Raw genomic sequence first — 16,358 nt, forward strand, 5'->3', positions numbered from 1 at the left:
GCCGGTGCTTTGAGGATCGGCCAAGTAACGGTTGCCCACTACAGCTCCCTGTGAGGAACACAGACCCATGTGCCCAGCCCTGGGCCAGGGCTTCTCAAAACCACTCAGGTTATCCTAAGGGACAGCCCAGGTGGAGAACCAGATATCATTCAGGAAATAACTTCTACTCAGATTTAAAAAAAAAAAAAAAAAAACAGATAAGTTCATTTCACTGGAGAAGCAGTCGGCTTATTAGAGCAAGAAGCACAGCCCTTCAGGGAGGACAAGTGCATTGTGGAAAGAAACTGGCTGCATGCAGCTGGGGTGGAAATGGCTCATTTCAGGACATCCAGGCTCATCTGATGAGCACTTACAGACTGTGCCCCCAAGTACCAGATGTTAGAGGCACAGCCAATTGCACACGAGATGTACAGGGACCCTGTCACCAGGAAGCTGCAGTCTCCTGGAAATGTACTGTGCTGGCTTGACTGGTCCTTAAAGCACTAAGGGTCTGGAATTTTTACAAGGAGCATAACTCCATTTTTCTGTACTATTTTAGGTAATAAATTCACATCAGGGTTGTATTAAGACATAGTGTATCTTGACGTTTGCTCCTAGAAATTTATGAAATGGTAGAATTCTCCTCTCTCTCCGTGCATGTGCATGTATAGGGTGTGTGTGGGTGTGGGTGTGTGTGTGTGTGTTTGTAAGTTGTGGATCCCTGGAGCCGGGTAGCAGCTGTAGGAGGAGCATCATGGTATCACTCTCCCTCCTTCTGTATGAGCAGAATTTTCCATAGTGAAAAAGAACTAGCGAACTTAAATTTAATTTTAAGGCAATAAATCAAGAGACAAAATAATAACTTAGTGTTGCAATTTTAAACTTTTATCATTTTTTTATTTATTGCATGTGTGCACATGAGTCATGTCACAAACTTGCAGGTCAAAGGAAAGTTTGTGGGAATCAGTGTCTCCTTCCACCATGTGGGTTCCAGGGATAGAACTCAGACCTTTGGTGTCTAGTACCCACTGAGACATCTGCCCAGCTCTCAGACACTGAGGCCCATCTGTGAACATGAGCAGACAAGAGCAGACTGCTGTAAGACCCAGGTGCCACCAAGCCCCACCTCCTTACAGGTGAAGCCTTTATAGAGGGTAGAGCCACCAGAGCTAAGCCAAAAACCCATGTGCAATTCTCAAAAGACCGAGTCACAGAGCAGTGTATGGGGAATCCATGCACAATTACAGAGCTGAAGTGGACCAATAGGAATGCTTGTTCTCTCTCTGCTAAGTCAGGCTCTTGTGAACTACTTTCAGAAGTATGATTGTTCACACTCAAAGAGAACATAAGCATACTGAAAAGGTGAAAAGAAAGCCCCTAGCTACCAGAAGGAGCAGATATCAGGGGAGCAGGCAGTGGTATTGGAGATTTAGCTGTCAGTTGCCTCTGTGCAGATACTCAGTAAAAGAGATTTGGATTTCTACCAACAAACGATGGGCCATGCCAGACACTAAGAGATCCAGGTAGTGATGGAGCCTGTTTTCCAGTCTTCATGAGCAGACAGCATGATGCTGGGCACATAGCAGTACTTGTCACAGGGAGAGAGGAAAGGATGGAGGAAGAAAGTCAGTAAGGGGGGATGTGGATGTAAGTTTACAGAACGTCACTCTACACCTACCAGTACCCATCTCAGGAGGCTCACAACTGCCCAGTCCACATCCGGATATAACACTGGCCTTGCAGGCACCGCCATCTCCAGCACAAACCCATGCAAGTGCATAACCATAACACAGGAGGCATATCCATGCTCAAGTCTCTAGTGGCATTTTCAGGCTTCGTGGGTATACTGTGCTACCAGGCCTCTCCACAAGGGGGCACCAGAGCTCACATAACTGTGGACTGGTCCCAGCTTTGCCCTTCCCCCATGTCATCTTGTGATGCAGACTGTGAAGGACATCCTCTTTTGAGCAATGGAGAAGCCAGGAGGCACGGCATAAGCCTCACATGCTGGCACGGAGCAGCAGTGAGATCATGCATGGCTTCCATCTTCAACACATAGCTGTCCTCCGAGAAGTCAGTATGACTACACTGGAATGGTTGGTATGAGTCCTTAACACTCTACCTCCTCCCCAACGCCTGTGCTCCCTAGGACCACAGAGGCTCCAACTTGTTCAGCAGCTTCAGGTTATTTAGTGAGGTCATTACTGTAGTGGAAGTGTTGGTTTCTTTGAAAGCTCAGCTTGTTATGCCCAGATCGCAAGACCCTGAGAGACCACCAGGAAACGACTTCATTGCAAGAGCAAGAGAGCTTTATTATGAAAGCAATGGAACTCAGCAATCGAACTCGGGACCCAAGCCTCACCGACACAGCAGTGAAGGAGAGGGACCCCGAACTCTGAGTGTTTTTAAAGGGAAAAACCGCAGGCAGGGGGTTTCCATGCCTTGGCATTACAGGATTGGGTAAACGGTTTAGGAGCAAGGAAACCTTTAACATAATTGGCTTGGCAGCTGAAGCTTAACCACGGCTGCTATTCTAAGCTATCTGAAAGTACACCTGGACTATCAGGAAATTTTCCACTTTGCTCTGATTGGCTGTTGCTAGGGAAGTTCACACTCTATTTTCTGTCAACTGTATATTATCTGTTTTTCCTGGAACTTGAGTTCAGCCCCTTGTCACAGGTGTGCACAAGATGGCTTCTCATCTCAAAATGGAAGTAACCGAAGGAGCTAACTTAAGCAATTCATTCCCCCCTTTTCCTTGTGCATAAGGAAGCCAACCTTGGTCTCTTACAGCTCCAAGCTGGCCATATTGAGTTCTCATTACCATCAACTGTATGGTCCCTAATCTTTGCTTAATATAACTTAACAGCCTATTAAGCAAGCATTGTCCAAAAGTAACCAAACGCAAAAGAATAAGAAGGGGGGCAAATAGGGTGGAGATTAAAGAGGTAAGCCAAGGGGATGCATCAAACCAGGTTTCAAATCAGCTTCAGCTCATTTCTCTGGGTCTTTTTCTTTCTTCTAGTCCTCTCCTTACTTTGGCCATAGAGTCTTTGACAACCCCTGAATGATCCACATAGAAACAACATTCCTCTCCTTATGCAACACATAGACCCCCTTGCTGCAGGAACAATAAGTCTAGACCTCTCCTATTCTGTAGTACCACCTCTGAGAGGGAGGTAAGGGATTCTTGTAGGTGAAAGATTGAGGTCTCAATCCTTTCAATATCCATATCAATAGCTGCCCATAGGCTTTGGTACTGCTGTCCCTGTAAAACTAAGGAGGTAGCCCCGGTGGCCACTCCAGCAGCACCTAACCCAAGTAGGAGTGATACTGTTAAGACCGTTATGGGCTCCCTTTTAACCCGGGAAATTCCTCCCTGCCATCTATCTAGTAATTCTTCATAGGGGTGATATAGTAGGCAAGGCACAAGTTGGATTAACACACAAAAAAAACTCCAGTTTGGTCCATTACTCCCTTATGGACACATGGAGTTAACCCAGTGTAAAAAGCCCACCATCCATTTTCTGGGGCGGGGGGGGGGGGGTTCTGTGTATTTATTCTCTGAGGAGATCGATAGGTTGGTGTTGCATAGATGTTGATGGGTATGTGGTACTTGTCCAGTGCAGAGCCATTGTCCAGTTACTGATTGTAAGGTCAGCCTAGTTTCCTGTCGCCATGTGCAGAGAGAGCTATCTGCTCTCTCTTTTACTGAGGAATTGTTAGCAATTCCTTTGTAATAAGAAGGCTGCACATCATAACATAACCAGCAAGATTCAGTCAAATTAGAATCAGAGCCATTTAGGGCTCGGGCTGTCTTGGTTATGAGCATGACCAAGGGATCTCCGCTCTCGGGTGGAGAAGTAGGGGCTTTTTCTTGACCAGAGGCCAGAGTTAGAGGAGTTGGAGTAGGGGCTGGTGGTTCTGTTGGGGCTGGGGGAGGTGCCAATACGTGGTTGGGTCCCACTGGTACTGGCAGGATGGGGGAGGTGGTCAACTGGAAGGACAGGAGCTGGACAGGGTCACTTTCTTCCGAATATAACCTTATCCCCTAAGTCTTTTCTGTCTTCATTCCATTTGCTTTCCTTCCTCACTGAAAGACAGGTGAATAGTATTTCATTTTCCTCCAATGGAGCCCCCCACTGTCTCTTTTTCATGACATGCCCCTCCCCATCCATTGGATTTCCCACCAGCCTGGATCATGCTATGTCCCCTGGAATTGGCAGGAAATTGGAGCATGAAGGATTGCCCATTAATCTGGCCTGTCCAAGTATAAGGGTGAATGTTGCCTCCCCTTTCAAGGGTAATTAGGTCCCCTTTCGGCTTTCAGTAGACATTACCTGTTTTCTCACATCCCCAAGCCCCACAAAACCCTTCATCGGGCCCTCCACACTGCCATCTCTGCTTTCTGTCTGTTATCTACCGGGGACATGCATAGAAAGAATGGCTACATATTTTTGCCCTCCCTACTACCATAGCCCATCATCACCAGGCTGCCCATGTCACAGAGGTCGAAAAGCAAGTCTGACTACCATTTCCCAAGGGGATGCATTTGGTGGTAGAGTTAATAACATGTCCAGTGGCAGTGTCTATAACCTCTCAAGTCTGAGAGACAGGAATATGTGGTGAGCCTTATCCTATCTCGACCATTAACAGTAGTTGGATGACTAACAGGGCTAGCATGCAACTGACTTGGTGATTTTAGTTTGGGGGGTTGTCAGCCTTCTGGACTTTCCATTCTGGTATTACTGGGGTCAAATAGTCCTCTTGAGTTGAAAAGGGGTTTTCTGGCTGGGCATTCGAGTAGTGGATCCAAGCGGTAATCTGGTCAACCTTGATGGCCATGGGAGTAGTGAGGAGAATGATGTAGGGTCCCTTCTATCTAGGTTCCAACCTGTCTTGGTGAAACTGCTTCACGTAGACCCAAACTCTCAGTTGGAATTTGTGGGGCTCTGGAACTGGGCCTGCTTCATAAAGAGCATGTAGTTTAGGCCAAACATGCTTGTGGGTCCATTGGGTAGCTCGTACCCAAAAGAGTAAATCATCTTCATCTATTTTAGCAATAGCATCAGTCTTAATATTGGGTACCAAGGGGCTGGCATCCCATATTTGATCTCAAAGGAGATTAACCCTGGTTAGTAAGGGAGATTTCTGACCCTATAAAAGGCAAAAGGGAGGAGCATCACCCAGTCAGCACCAGTCTCCAAGATCAATTTAGTTAAGGTCTCTTTTAATGTTCTATTCATTCTTTCTACCTGTTCTGAACTTTGGGGCCTATATGCACAGTGCAACTTCCAATCTGCCCCAAGAAACTTAGCTACGTTCTGACTTACCTTTGACACAAATGCTGGTCCATTATCTGACCCTACCATGTGAGGAAAGCCATACCTGGGCAATCTCATCTTTGGTGGGAAAGGCCTCAGTCCATCCCAAGACAGTGTCCACAAACACCAGCAGATATTTGTAGCTGAATTTTCCAGGCTTAATCTCTGTAAAGTCAACCTCCCAATAGGCCCCAGGCCTCTTACCTGGAGAATGTGACCCTGGATGTTGTGACTGGTTGAGACTGGTTGGTGGCAATTGGCAAGCTTTACAGTTATTCACAATGTCATCAATAGTTTTATGCAGGTCTCTGAATGTCATTTTTGACTGCCAGACAGTGTCCGCAATTCTCTAGGATCCCATGTGAGTAACTCCATGAATCTTTCTGAGGATTGTTTTGGCTAGAGAGTTGGGCAAGATGGACTTACCCTCAGTTCAGTGCCACCATCCTTCCAGGTATTCACTCGTGGCTGGTTCCTTGCCCACTGGATTTCCTCTTCCATGTACCAAGGTGTTTTTGGTAAAATTGGGTTAGGTGGCTCTGGCAGTATGGCAGCCATGACATCAGTTGCTTCTTAGAGCGCAAGAAGTTTTGTGATGCCCAGGGCAATGAATAATGGCAAGCTTCCTGGGAAACCATAAGGCTTCTAGGAGCCATAGGATCTCCTCCTTATTTTTGATGATTTTTTCTTCTGCCATAAGGAGTCCCCTTTCCGGATATATGGTCCCATGCACATGGGCAGTGGCAAAGGCGAATCGACTGTCCGTGTAAACATTAATAGCCAGCTCTTCACACATAGTCAGAGATTGTGTCAAAGCTATCAGTTCCACTCACTGGGCAGATGTTCCTGGAGGGAGGGGTTGAGCCCATATTACCTCAGCCTCAGTTGTTACTGCCACATCTGCTCTCCTCTGACCCTCATGGGTGAAGCTGCTTCCATGTGCGAACTAAGTATGGTCAGCATTCTGCAAGGGTGCATCCTTAAGGTCCCCACGGATGCCATATGCTCAGGCCAGGATTTCTTCACATTGATGCAGAGGGTGTTCCAAGTCTGGGTCCAGAGGAGGGTCACTGAATTTAAGGAAGCAGGGGACTGAAAAACAACTCGACCATGATTAACAAAGTCTGATAATGAGTCCTGCGGGCATTGCTAAACCTCTGATCAGGTGGCTGTTTAAGTACCCCTTCTATAGCATGGGGGGTGGTCTCGGTCAGATTTTGGCCCAGAGTCAATTTGTCTGCATCCTTAACCAGGAGTGCAGTTGCTGCAATAATACAGAATCAGGGCGGTCATCCGGTGGCCACAGGATCAAGTTTCTTAGACAGGTATGCTATTGGTCTTCTCCAAGATCCCAGGGTTTGCGTTAGCACCCCTTTTGCCACTCCTTTGTTCTCATCCACAAACAAGTGGAAGGGCTTGGTTAGATCTGGTAATCTAGAGCTGGTGTGGATAACAGGGCCCACTTGAGTTTTTCAAAAGCCTGTTGCTGTTCTGCAGTCCATTCAAAGTCTTTTCTCTCTTTGGTAGCTTCATAAAGGGGTTTAGTTCTTTCTGCAAACCCAGGTATTCATAGCCTGCAAAAGCCTGCAGACCCCAGAAACACTCTCATCTGACAAGGGCTTGTAGGTGGAGGGATACTGAGAACTGTTTCCATTCTGGCATCCTACAACCATCTCTGTCCCTTTTTCAGAATATAGCCTAAATATGTCACCTCGGTCTTGCAAAGTTGTGTTTTCTTAGCCGATGCCCGATAGCCCAAGTCTCCCAAGGTTTGCAAAAGTCTTTGCGGGCCTTCCAGACAGGCTTGCTCCAACCCTGCAGCCACCAGGAGCTCATCAACATATTGGATCAGAGTAATGTCTGGGTTTTCTTTTCGGTGCTCACCCAGGTCTTTATGGAAGATGGTGGGATAGTTTTTGAATCCCTGTGGCAAGTGGGTCCATGCCAACTGTCCATTTATTCCTTTTTGGGGGTCACTCCGTTCAAAGGCAAAGTACTCTTGGCTCCTGGGGGCTAGTGGTAAGCTGAAGAAAGCATCTTTCAAATCTAATAGAGTATACCAAGTCTGCTCAGGTGACAAAGAACTCAGTATGGTATATGGATTTGGCACTGTTGGATGTATATCTATTACCCGCTTGCTGACTTCCCTCAAGTCCTGTACAGGACGGTGGTAATTAGTATGAGGCTTCTTCACTGGTAGTAACGGTATGCTCCATGCTGACTGGCACGGCCTCAAGACCCCTTTGGCCAGGGGTTTTCGAATATGGGGGTTATCCCCTTCCAAACCTCCTGGGACATGGGATACTGACGATTCCAAGCAGGATTGGCCCCAGGCTTGAGTTCAATGAATACTGGAAGCCAGTGTTTTACCGTTCCTCCAGTTTCTGCCCAAGCCTGGCAAAATCGTGCCAGCCAGGTTTGTAAATCATTCGAGGGGATGACGAGCACCTCAAACAGTCTATTTCAGCCTGTGAGGCTGTGTCAAGAGTCAGCATCTGGATTGGGATGCCTTTTTCACCCAATAATTTGGGCTTCTCAGGCTTAAAATGGATCTGAGCCTTCATTTTATTAAGTAGGTCTTTAATAAGTATTCCCCAATAGGGAATAGGGGCATTCGGGAATCACCATAAACAAATGAGTTACCTGGCCCATTCCTAAGTCCACTGCTCTTCGGGTAGTCCGTGAATATTTTTTTCATACCTGTGGCCCCTTGGACCCAGGACCTTTTGGAGGAGATTGGCCCTTCAGGTTGTAAAAGTACTGAATGCTGAGCTCTTGTGTTGACCAAAAAAGGCCAGTGTTTCCCCTCCACTTTAAGGGTTACCCTGGGTTCGGGGAGGGGATCCGAACCCCATTCCCCTCAGTCTTCCTCCAGTGCCAGGAGCTTGATGTGGGGCAGAGGTCTCCTCTTGGGGCAATCCCTGAGCCAGTGGCCCTCCTCTTTGCAGTAAGCACATTGATTCTTACCCAGGGTTTGTCTATGACGTTCCTTGGGTCCCTTCTCATTTGCCAGCCACTGGAGTTGGCGCCTCCTCTCTCCACGATCCGAGATGCTGCTAGCCAGCAGGACTTATATCCATTACCGGCTTGCTGACTTCCCTCAAGGCCAAGTCTGGATTTCGGGCCTTCCCAGTCTTCAGTTGCTTTTCCTCCGTACTATCCCTGTTATTGTACACTCAGCTACCTGAACTAACTCTTGCAACGGCATCTGTCCTGTTCTTTCCTGTTTCTCTAATTTCTTGTGTTTGGAGCAGACTGGTTAATGAGAGCAAAAGCAACCGTACCTGTATGTTCAGGTTTCTCAGGATCTACATGTGTATACCTATGGAGGGCTTCGTTGATCCTTCCAAGAAAGGCGGCTGGACTCTCATGCGTTCCCTGTCTGACATCATACACCTTGGCCAAATTAGTGGGCATGGAGACCTTCCTCCTCGTTTCACAAGGAGCTCACAGGCAGTTGGAGCCTGCTGCATTTGGTTTCTGTTTAGCCTTATCCACCTGTACCCTTCTCTCTGCAGCCACAGGGATCTCCCCACAAGCTAGCACTTGCAATGTTCATGATCTGGTCTAACAGACCATGCCCCCTAGTCTCCCACTGCTCGTACAGGGTTCCTCCTGGAAGGTGATCCCAAACACCCCAGGACTTATCCTCCATGTTCTTGTCACATGCATGGGTGTGGCCCTGCTGGCCTCAACCTCCAGAGTTGTAAGCACTCCCTGCTTCAGGTCATTCACTTTAGTGGCCTGGTATGTTGGCACATGGATTCTCTCCTAAAAACACTGAATTAATGACTGAGTAGGAAGTGGCTCTTTTCTACCCTACTCTATGGACGTGTCAGGACCACTACCTAGTCACAGTAGGTAACAGCCAACGGGAAGCTCATCTGTCACCTTGGTGGCACCTGTGTGGATCCGAGAATGTGAATGACTGAATTTATCGTAGACCAGGAAAGGAGATGGAGTCAGACCGTGCCGGTCTTCTAGACTCAGTGTGGGCTTCAGGGGAGTCAAGCAGGGTTAGCGGTGGCATCTCCTGGACCAGCTCCTTTGCAGCCTGAGAACTCCAGGAGCTCCAAAGGCTCTGGGATGGTAGACAGAACAGTACATTGAGATGGAACAGAGAGACAGGAGCCAGGTTCCCAGGACCTGACCAGGAAGGGCAGAGCAGGGTCTGTGCCTTTTTTATGAGCTTCCTGGGGAAAAGCCAGCATCTTGGGGTCCACTGTTAAATATCTGATAGTCGAGTTCAGGGACATGGGGCTCTTTATAATAAAGACAACTTCCTCTGTCAGGCCTCTTACAATGCCAAGGCCTGTGTGTGGAGGTCCGAGGACGGTTCTTTTCTTCCACTGTGGGTTCCAGGGACAAAACTCAGGTCGGGATATTTTACTTTCTGAGTCACCTCACCAGCTCTTCATCAACCACATTTTATTACTTTTCAAGCGTTGCCCATATCTAACAATGCACTAATATAGGCCAAAATGAGAGAGGGCTTTCTCCTCTGGTTCCTGTGCCCCACACAGGCAGTCTCCTCCCTCCTATGTCTTTCCAGGGACATCAACATCAGACAAGCAGAGAAGCTGGTAGGCTCTGCATTGTTCCACACTTGCTTCTTTGCTCATGCTGAGTCACACTAGACACCCTCAGCCCTAAACAGATTTTTCCACTGTGGACATCCCATGACTGACCAACTGTTCCAACTGACCAGTATTTTCAACCCTTTCCCTTTCAATACTGCAGTGACTCACCAGGCAAGTCTGTCCTCTCCCACTTACCAAAATATACACTGTTGAACTTCATCAGAGTTTGAGCAGTTTTCACTTGGTGGCCTTGGTAAAGCTGCCATCCAGACAAGTTTAGTTAACATGCACTTGGCTTACACAATACAAGAACAAAAACTAATTGCTTAGATTTGCATTTCCTAATGAGGTTGGGCATATTTTCACGTTTATTGGCTGGTAATATTTATCTATTTTGTCAATTTCTCTTTTTGGTAGCCTTTATCTGTTTGATTTGAATGCATTCTGTATTTATTTAAAAATTAGCCCTTTGATTCAATGTGCTTTTCAATTTGCTATCTTATGCTGTTTTGCACGTAGGAAATCTTTATGCAATTGAACTTGTATATACATATTTATTTTCTTTCATGTTTCTGGGGTTTTCGTCATATCATCCCCACTCCAATATTGTAAAAAAATCAACAGACTTCAATTTGTGCTCCTCCTGAGACACATTTTATGAAACACAACTACAACAGGTAACCTGCTTAGCACCTGACAGTTAAATTACCAGCTTTATGAGATCACCTGGGATATGGTCCTCTGGGTGTGCCTGAGGGGAATTATCTTGGTTAGGTTAATTGAGATGGCAAGATGGGTGGCACCATCCCCTGGGCTGAGACCCTGGGTTGTTAAAAAAAAAAATTAGTGACCTGACCGTAGGTATTCATGTCTGCCCTGCTTCCTGTCAGTGCCAATATCTGAAGCTGCCCCTTAACTTCTCTGCCATGTTGGACTATGCCCTGGAACTGAGGCAAAACAAACCCTTCTCTCTTACTTATGTTTTTGTTGGGGTGTTTCAACACAGAACAGAAATAACTCAGACAGCACTTATCCACAGAATCTCCAACCTTCTGAATTTGAAAGGCATGAAGAACAGTAGGTCTAAGCTGGGCAATGGGGCAGAGGCCAGTGGGAAGAACAAGCCCAGGCCAGTTGTGTAGCTCAAGGGCACAGTGTTTGACCTGTGTTTGTCCCTGCACAGTCTCTCTTCCTTCCTGGCCTTGCAGCTTTGGCATTACAAACCTCATATTCTCTTCTCAGTGAATTCTCAGAGTGGTCTTAAATTGATGCAATACCTCTAGCTTTGGCAAAAACTGGTCATACAAGTAAAACTACAGAAATGAAGGGGGAAAATCCTGTGTCTTCCTAATGTGTATGTGTAAACCGTGGTCTTGAAATATTACTTTTAAACGGTAAGTTTTCCACCCCTTGTCCCAAGCCTCATGTCTATCTCCAAATGTAAGATATAGTCAAACTTACTAAGTCCCCACAGACTTAAATTCCACCACATGAAGTCTAAAACCTCTTACTGCGAGCACCTTTAAAACAAAAATCAATTTACAAACTTCCAATACATAAAGGCACAGAGTAAACTTTATTTTTCCAAATTCAAGAACCAGGGTGTAAAAGCAAAGAGATAAAATAAATAAATCCAACAGGGAGAACAAATTTTGCAATTCCATGTCAACTTGTAATCAATTAAGCTCCAAAGGGCTTACTTAGATGGGGCTCCCACACACCGCCCACCCCAGCTCTGACACCTGCAGCACAGAGCTCTCCTCAGCACAGGCCAGCTCCACTCCACACCTGCAGCTTTCCTTGGTGAACACCTCATGGCCTGACATTTCCAATATGCTGGGCTCCCTGCTGCACCAAGGCTTCACCTTTGTAGCTTCCTGCAGCAGCAGTTCTGGGACCTCTTTGCAGGGACTCCCAACTGTGCCACATGAGGTCTAGCCTGCTCTCCAAAGACTCCTCCCTCAGTCTCGCATCTTTGCCCTCAAAACAAGCACCAAATGGATGATGTTTATAGCCCTGCAGTTTGGCTACCAGCTCCAGACGTAGGCCCCTTGGCCTACCGCTATGAGCTTCCGAACCAGGCAGTGCTGGTGCATGTCCTTAATCCCAGCACTCTAGAAACAGAGGCAGGTGGGTCTCTGTGAGTTCAAGGTCAGCCTGGTCTACAGAGTGAGTTCCAGGACAGCCAGGACTACATAGAGAGACTCTGTAGACCACAGAACCCTTCATGGTAGGCATTCTTCAAGTGAATTCAGATTCTGACAGAATGGAGGTTCTGCAAGGTGAGGACTTGCTTCCAGACAGCCTTCCTTGTCCTTCCTTGCAGTACAGGGGGGTCTCACAATGGTGCTGATTTAACTTTTTCTTTAGCACCAGCCTGAATACCACCTGCTTTGAAACGTCTTGTGCCAGATAAATCACTTCATCATCTTCACACTTAACCCCCCCCCCCCCACGCTCTCAGGACATAGGCAAAACACAGCTAGATTCTTGATCAAGATGGCCCTCAGTCCAGTTATTGACGGAGTCCTTGTTACTCTCTGAATCCTCATGAGCCTCGTGAACTGGGTCTCCACTGTTTGCACTTTTCTCAGCATTGCTGACTTGCAAGATCCTGCTATAGTAGCCTAGGTTCTGCTTACAGCATTCTGTAGCTTTGTAGCCACTGTACCAAGTGCTTCCACAGTCTTTCCAAAAACAACTGCAGAGGCTCAACAGCCACATGGTCAGGTTTAATGCTGCAATAATGCATTCTCAGTTCCAATTTGTCCTGGTCTTGTTAGTTGCTATGATAAAATACCCTAATGGGGGGTAACAGCATTTTATTTCGGCTCACAGTTCCAGGTTACAGTCCATTATTATGGAGAGGTCAAGGCAGGGACGTGAGGCAGTGGCTCACACCTGCAGTCAGCAGCAGAGAGAACAAACACGCTTGGCTTATGTTCATGTGGTTTCTCCTTTCATACAGTGCAGGTCCAAAACCCACAGGAAAGCCATGAGGCAAGGACTTACTTTTGGCATAATCGACAGACACCTCTCCCAGTTGAGTCTAAACTAACCACCGTAAGGCAGGAGACTCAGCCCTTCATTCGCTTTGTGCTCATCCCAAAGTGCAGATCTTTACACTGGTTTCAGAGCTGGGAACTGCTGGAGCCTTCTTACTGGGCTTTATCTAAAATTCTTCTGCAAAGTCACATGGCATCCCAGGAAAGAAGTGGCTCACCTGTGTGGTCTCTCTGCAAGTGAGCTACCTGTGAGGCAGGCCTGGCCTCAACTCTTGCCAAGCCCTTCGATGTTGCTGTGTTCGCTGAAACCTAGCCTCAGATCAGTGCTGCTGAGGGCTGGGGCCTTTGGTCAGAAGGGTGTGGTTCTCATGAATGGGGTTAGTGGCCTTAGAGAACAGCCTGATGGACACCTGTTAATTTGGAAGTGATGCTTAAAAGCATACAATCTGTCAGGGCCTTGATCAGAGGATTTGACTCTACAGAAGAACGAACACTGCCCTAAACTACCATGGACCAAGACAGAGCCCAAGCTCAATGCATATTCCACATCAAATTGAGATATTAAGCCTTTAACAGATGGACAGGATTCCCAGCAGAGAAGAAACCCAAGAGAGCACTGCTGCTTTGGACCCCAGTAGGTACTCCTATGGTGTTTTCTCCTTGGATCAATGCTGGTGAGTCACAGAATTCAATGGTCTGAAATATCACTTCCACCTCAGTGGATCTAGAGAATCCAAAAGGCTCCATGGCCTTCTGCTTTTAGTTCACTCACAAGATTTTGTTGGCAGGATTTAGCTCCCAAAGTGGTGGGCCAGAATCTCCTTCCTTAGGAAAGAAAAAGGCCCACGCACAGGCTGCCCCTTAGCTGGCTTCTGGACACTTGGATTTCATTGTGCTCTTGTCCTCCTATGGAAGCCTAGAGTTTGAGACATACCAGACAGAAGGTACCTATATGACCCCAAGAAAAACGTGGGCTTGGAATTTGCTGAGCCTCCCAGGAAGACTGTGCATGAAACCAGCTCTGTATTGACTCTGGGAAATAGCTTAGAAACAGATTTCTTCTGGATATTTATAGACATCTAGGTGGCTAGTTTTATGTCAACTTGACATAAGCTTGTCATCTAAAATAAGGGAACCTCAATTGAGAAAATGCCTCTATAAAATAGGGCTGTATGCAAACCTGTAAAACACTTTAATTAGTGGATGATGGAAAAGGGCCCAGGACGTTGTAGGTGGGGACACCCGTGGGCTGGTGGTCCTAGATTCCTTAAGAAAGCAGGCTGAGCAAGCCATGATGAGCAAGCCAGTAAGGAGCACCCCTCCATGGCCCTGCATCAGCTCCTGCCTCCAGGTTCCTGCCCTGACTTCCCTCATTGCTGGACTATTACCTGGAAGTGTAAACCAAAATAAACTCATTTCTTCCCCAAGTTGCTTTGGTCAAGGAGTTTCATCACAGCAATAGTGACCTTAACTAGGTCACTTAAATAGAACAGCCCCCATTGCTGCATTTCTAGTTTTCCACTGTAGCAAAGAAAAGCTGTAAGAATGGCTATGCTGAATCCCAAGAGTCCTTGGGGGACCTGACAGTCAGAAAGATGGAAAAAATCCGTTTTCTACAACTAATTGCCCTCATCCCTTACACTATCAACAAGTCACTATGTGTGCTAACCCCCAAACAAGACAGAAGAATCCACAAGGGCATGGAATCCCAAGTTCAAAGTCATCACTACCAAGGCCTGGTGATGGCCACAGAATCAGCACAAGTCACTGGCCTCATCTGGCTAAGCCTTCCCCTGTAAGAGGGCTGACAGGCAATGCTCCATTTGCTCAGATTGCTGAGGAGTACCTCAGACACCAGTGTAGCCATGTAAATATCCCCAAGGGTATGGATAGCAGTAAGAGTTCCACCCTTAGGACTCTCATATGTATGGCTGTCTCCTGTTCTCTATAGTCACTTAGCCCTAAATCTCCCTAGTTCAACATTTAAATATCGACCTTGGTCTCAGCCACTGAAGGTCGCTCCCTGGAGGCAAACCAGTAATGTCATTTCCTGCACTCTTCCAGTTTGGTGAGCTCCAGACTCAGGCTTATGCCAGGTGCTTACTTCTGCCTAAGCAGCTGCTCTCCACTTCCCTCCCAGGTCATGTGCAGACACAGGACCTTCTGCTCTTATATACAACGTGTGGAATAATTTTGCAAGCACAAGTTTAGCACCCCTGCTGGTCTGGGCTGTGACCAGAGGAAGCATCATTTTACTCATACTTTATCCATCACACTTTATGTGCTTGTACAAGAACATGCAGAAACCAGAAGGTGGTTATCTTCCCTGGAGTTAAAGCAGCTGTGAGCTACCCAACATGGGTGCTGGGAACTAAACTCAGGTCCTCTGCAAGAGAAGCAAGTGCTCTGATCTCCTGAGACTTCGCTCCAGCCACAGAAGTGTTTACTTAAAAGTCTGTCATTCTTTTGCTCCACCCACAGAGGCAACTGCTACTTTATACATGCTCCATGAGTACACTTCAGTGACCACTTAGGAAATACAAGCTCACACAACTGCTCTGTGCAAGGCCAAGAAATCCCACAGGTAAATGTCTTTCCTCCTGCAATACACTTTATGGGAATCTGACAGCTGTTCCTGAGACTGAGAGGAGACCACTCTTCACTCTAACATTCATTGGAATCTTGGGTGTAGCAGCCAGGAGTACCACCTGGCCGGCACTCCCAGCAGAAGGATTTGAGCAAGAGTCACAGAGCATTGTTTGTCTGCTCAGAGGGTCTCTTGAAGACGGCATCTACAGTGGGGCATGGCATCACACTTATAAGTGAAGTACTTTAGAGGCTGAAGCAGGAGATTCTTAAGTTCAGGACACCTGGTCTGCAGAACAAAACCATGTCTCAAAAAAGATGTTAACACTGTTGAAGTCTGAGACGGAAAAAGAACACACATAGTCTTGAAAAACCTCCCTGTAAAATGCAAATATCTGAGTGGAGCACCATGGCAGGCAGGCATCTTCCAACAAGCAAAGCTGTCACCACTGTAAGAGAAGAAATCACAAGACATTACACATACAGGAAAGGAAACACTGCTCCAAGAACTCTGCCTGAAGAATCTGGGGAAGGAGAAAACCCTGCTGACAGAGACATCACGGGTAAAATATCTGCCCTGCACCGTGCACAATGTAAGCAAAGCCAGAGGTCGCATCTGAGCAGGAGGCTGACAGGGGAAGCTGCTCAATGCTGGAAAAGTTCACAAACACTGCTGAGAATAAGAGAGGTGACCAGGCCAGCACTCCTGGAAGCCAGGGAGGAGACACAGTCCATTCCGCCCTGCTGTACCTCTCCAGCCTTAAAGCAGACACCATTGACGGCTCAATCAGCATACACTTGGTTCTGTGCTAAAACGTCAAGGATCCAGCACACCCCAGGTCCGTGTGTCTCAATGAAGCAGGAAGCCACTTCAGGACACACTG

At 47.0% G+C, this 16,358-nt stretch overlaps 1 protein-coding gene across 1 annotated transcript in view; it reads right to left on the reverse strand.

Annotated features, from left to right (window-relative positions):
- Positions 1-11,436: 11,436 nt before the first annotated feature.
- Positions 11,437-16,358, reverse strand: part of Nsun2 (NOP2/Sun RNA methyltransferase 2) — a 28,765-nt gene continuing 23,843 nt past the window's right edge. Inside the window, exon 20 of the mRNA XM_021640245.2 lies at positions 11,437-15,923. The gene's annotated coding sequence lies outside the window, so the exon portion shown is untranslated. The remainder of the gene's footprint in view (positions 15,924-16,358) is intronic.

This window comes from Meriones unguiculatus, chromosome 3 (assembly GCF_030254825.1).
Source record: "Meriones unguiculatus strain TT.TT164.6M chromosome 3, Bangor_MerUng_6.1, whole genome shotgun sequence".
Taxonomy (NCBI): domain Eukaryota; kingdom Metazoa; phylum Chordata; class Mammalia; order Rodentia; family Muridae; genus Meriones; species Meriones unguiculatus.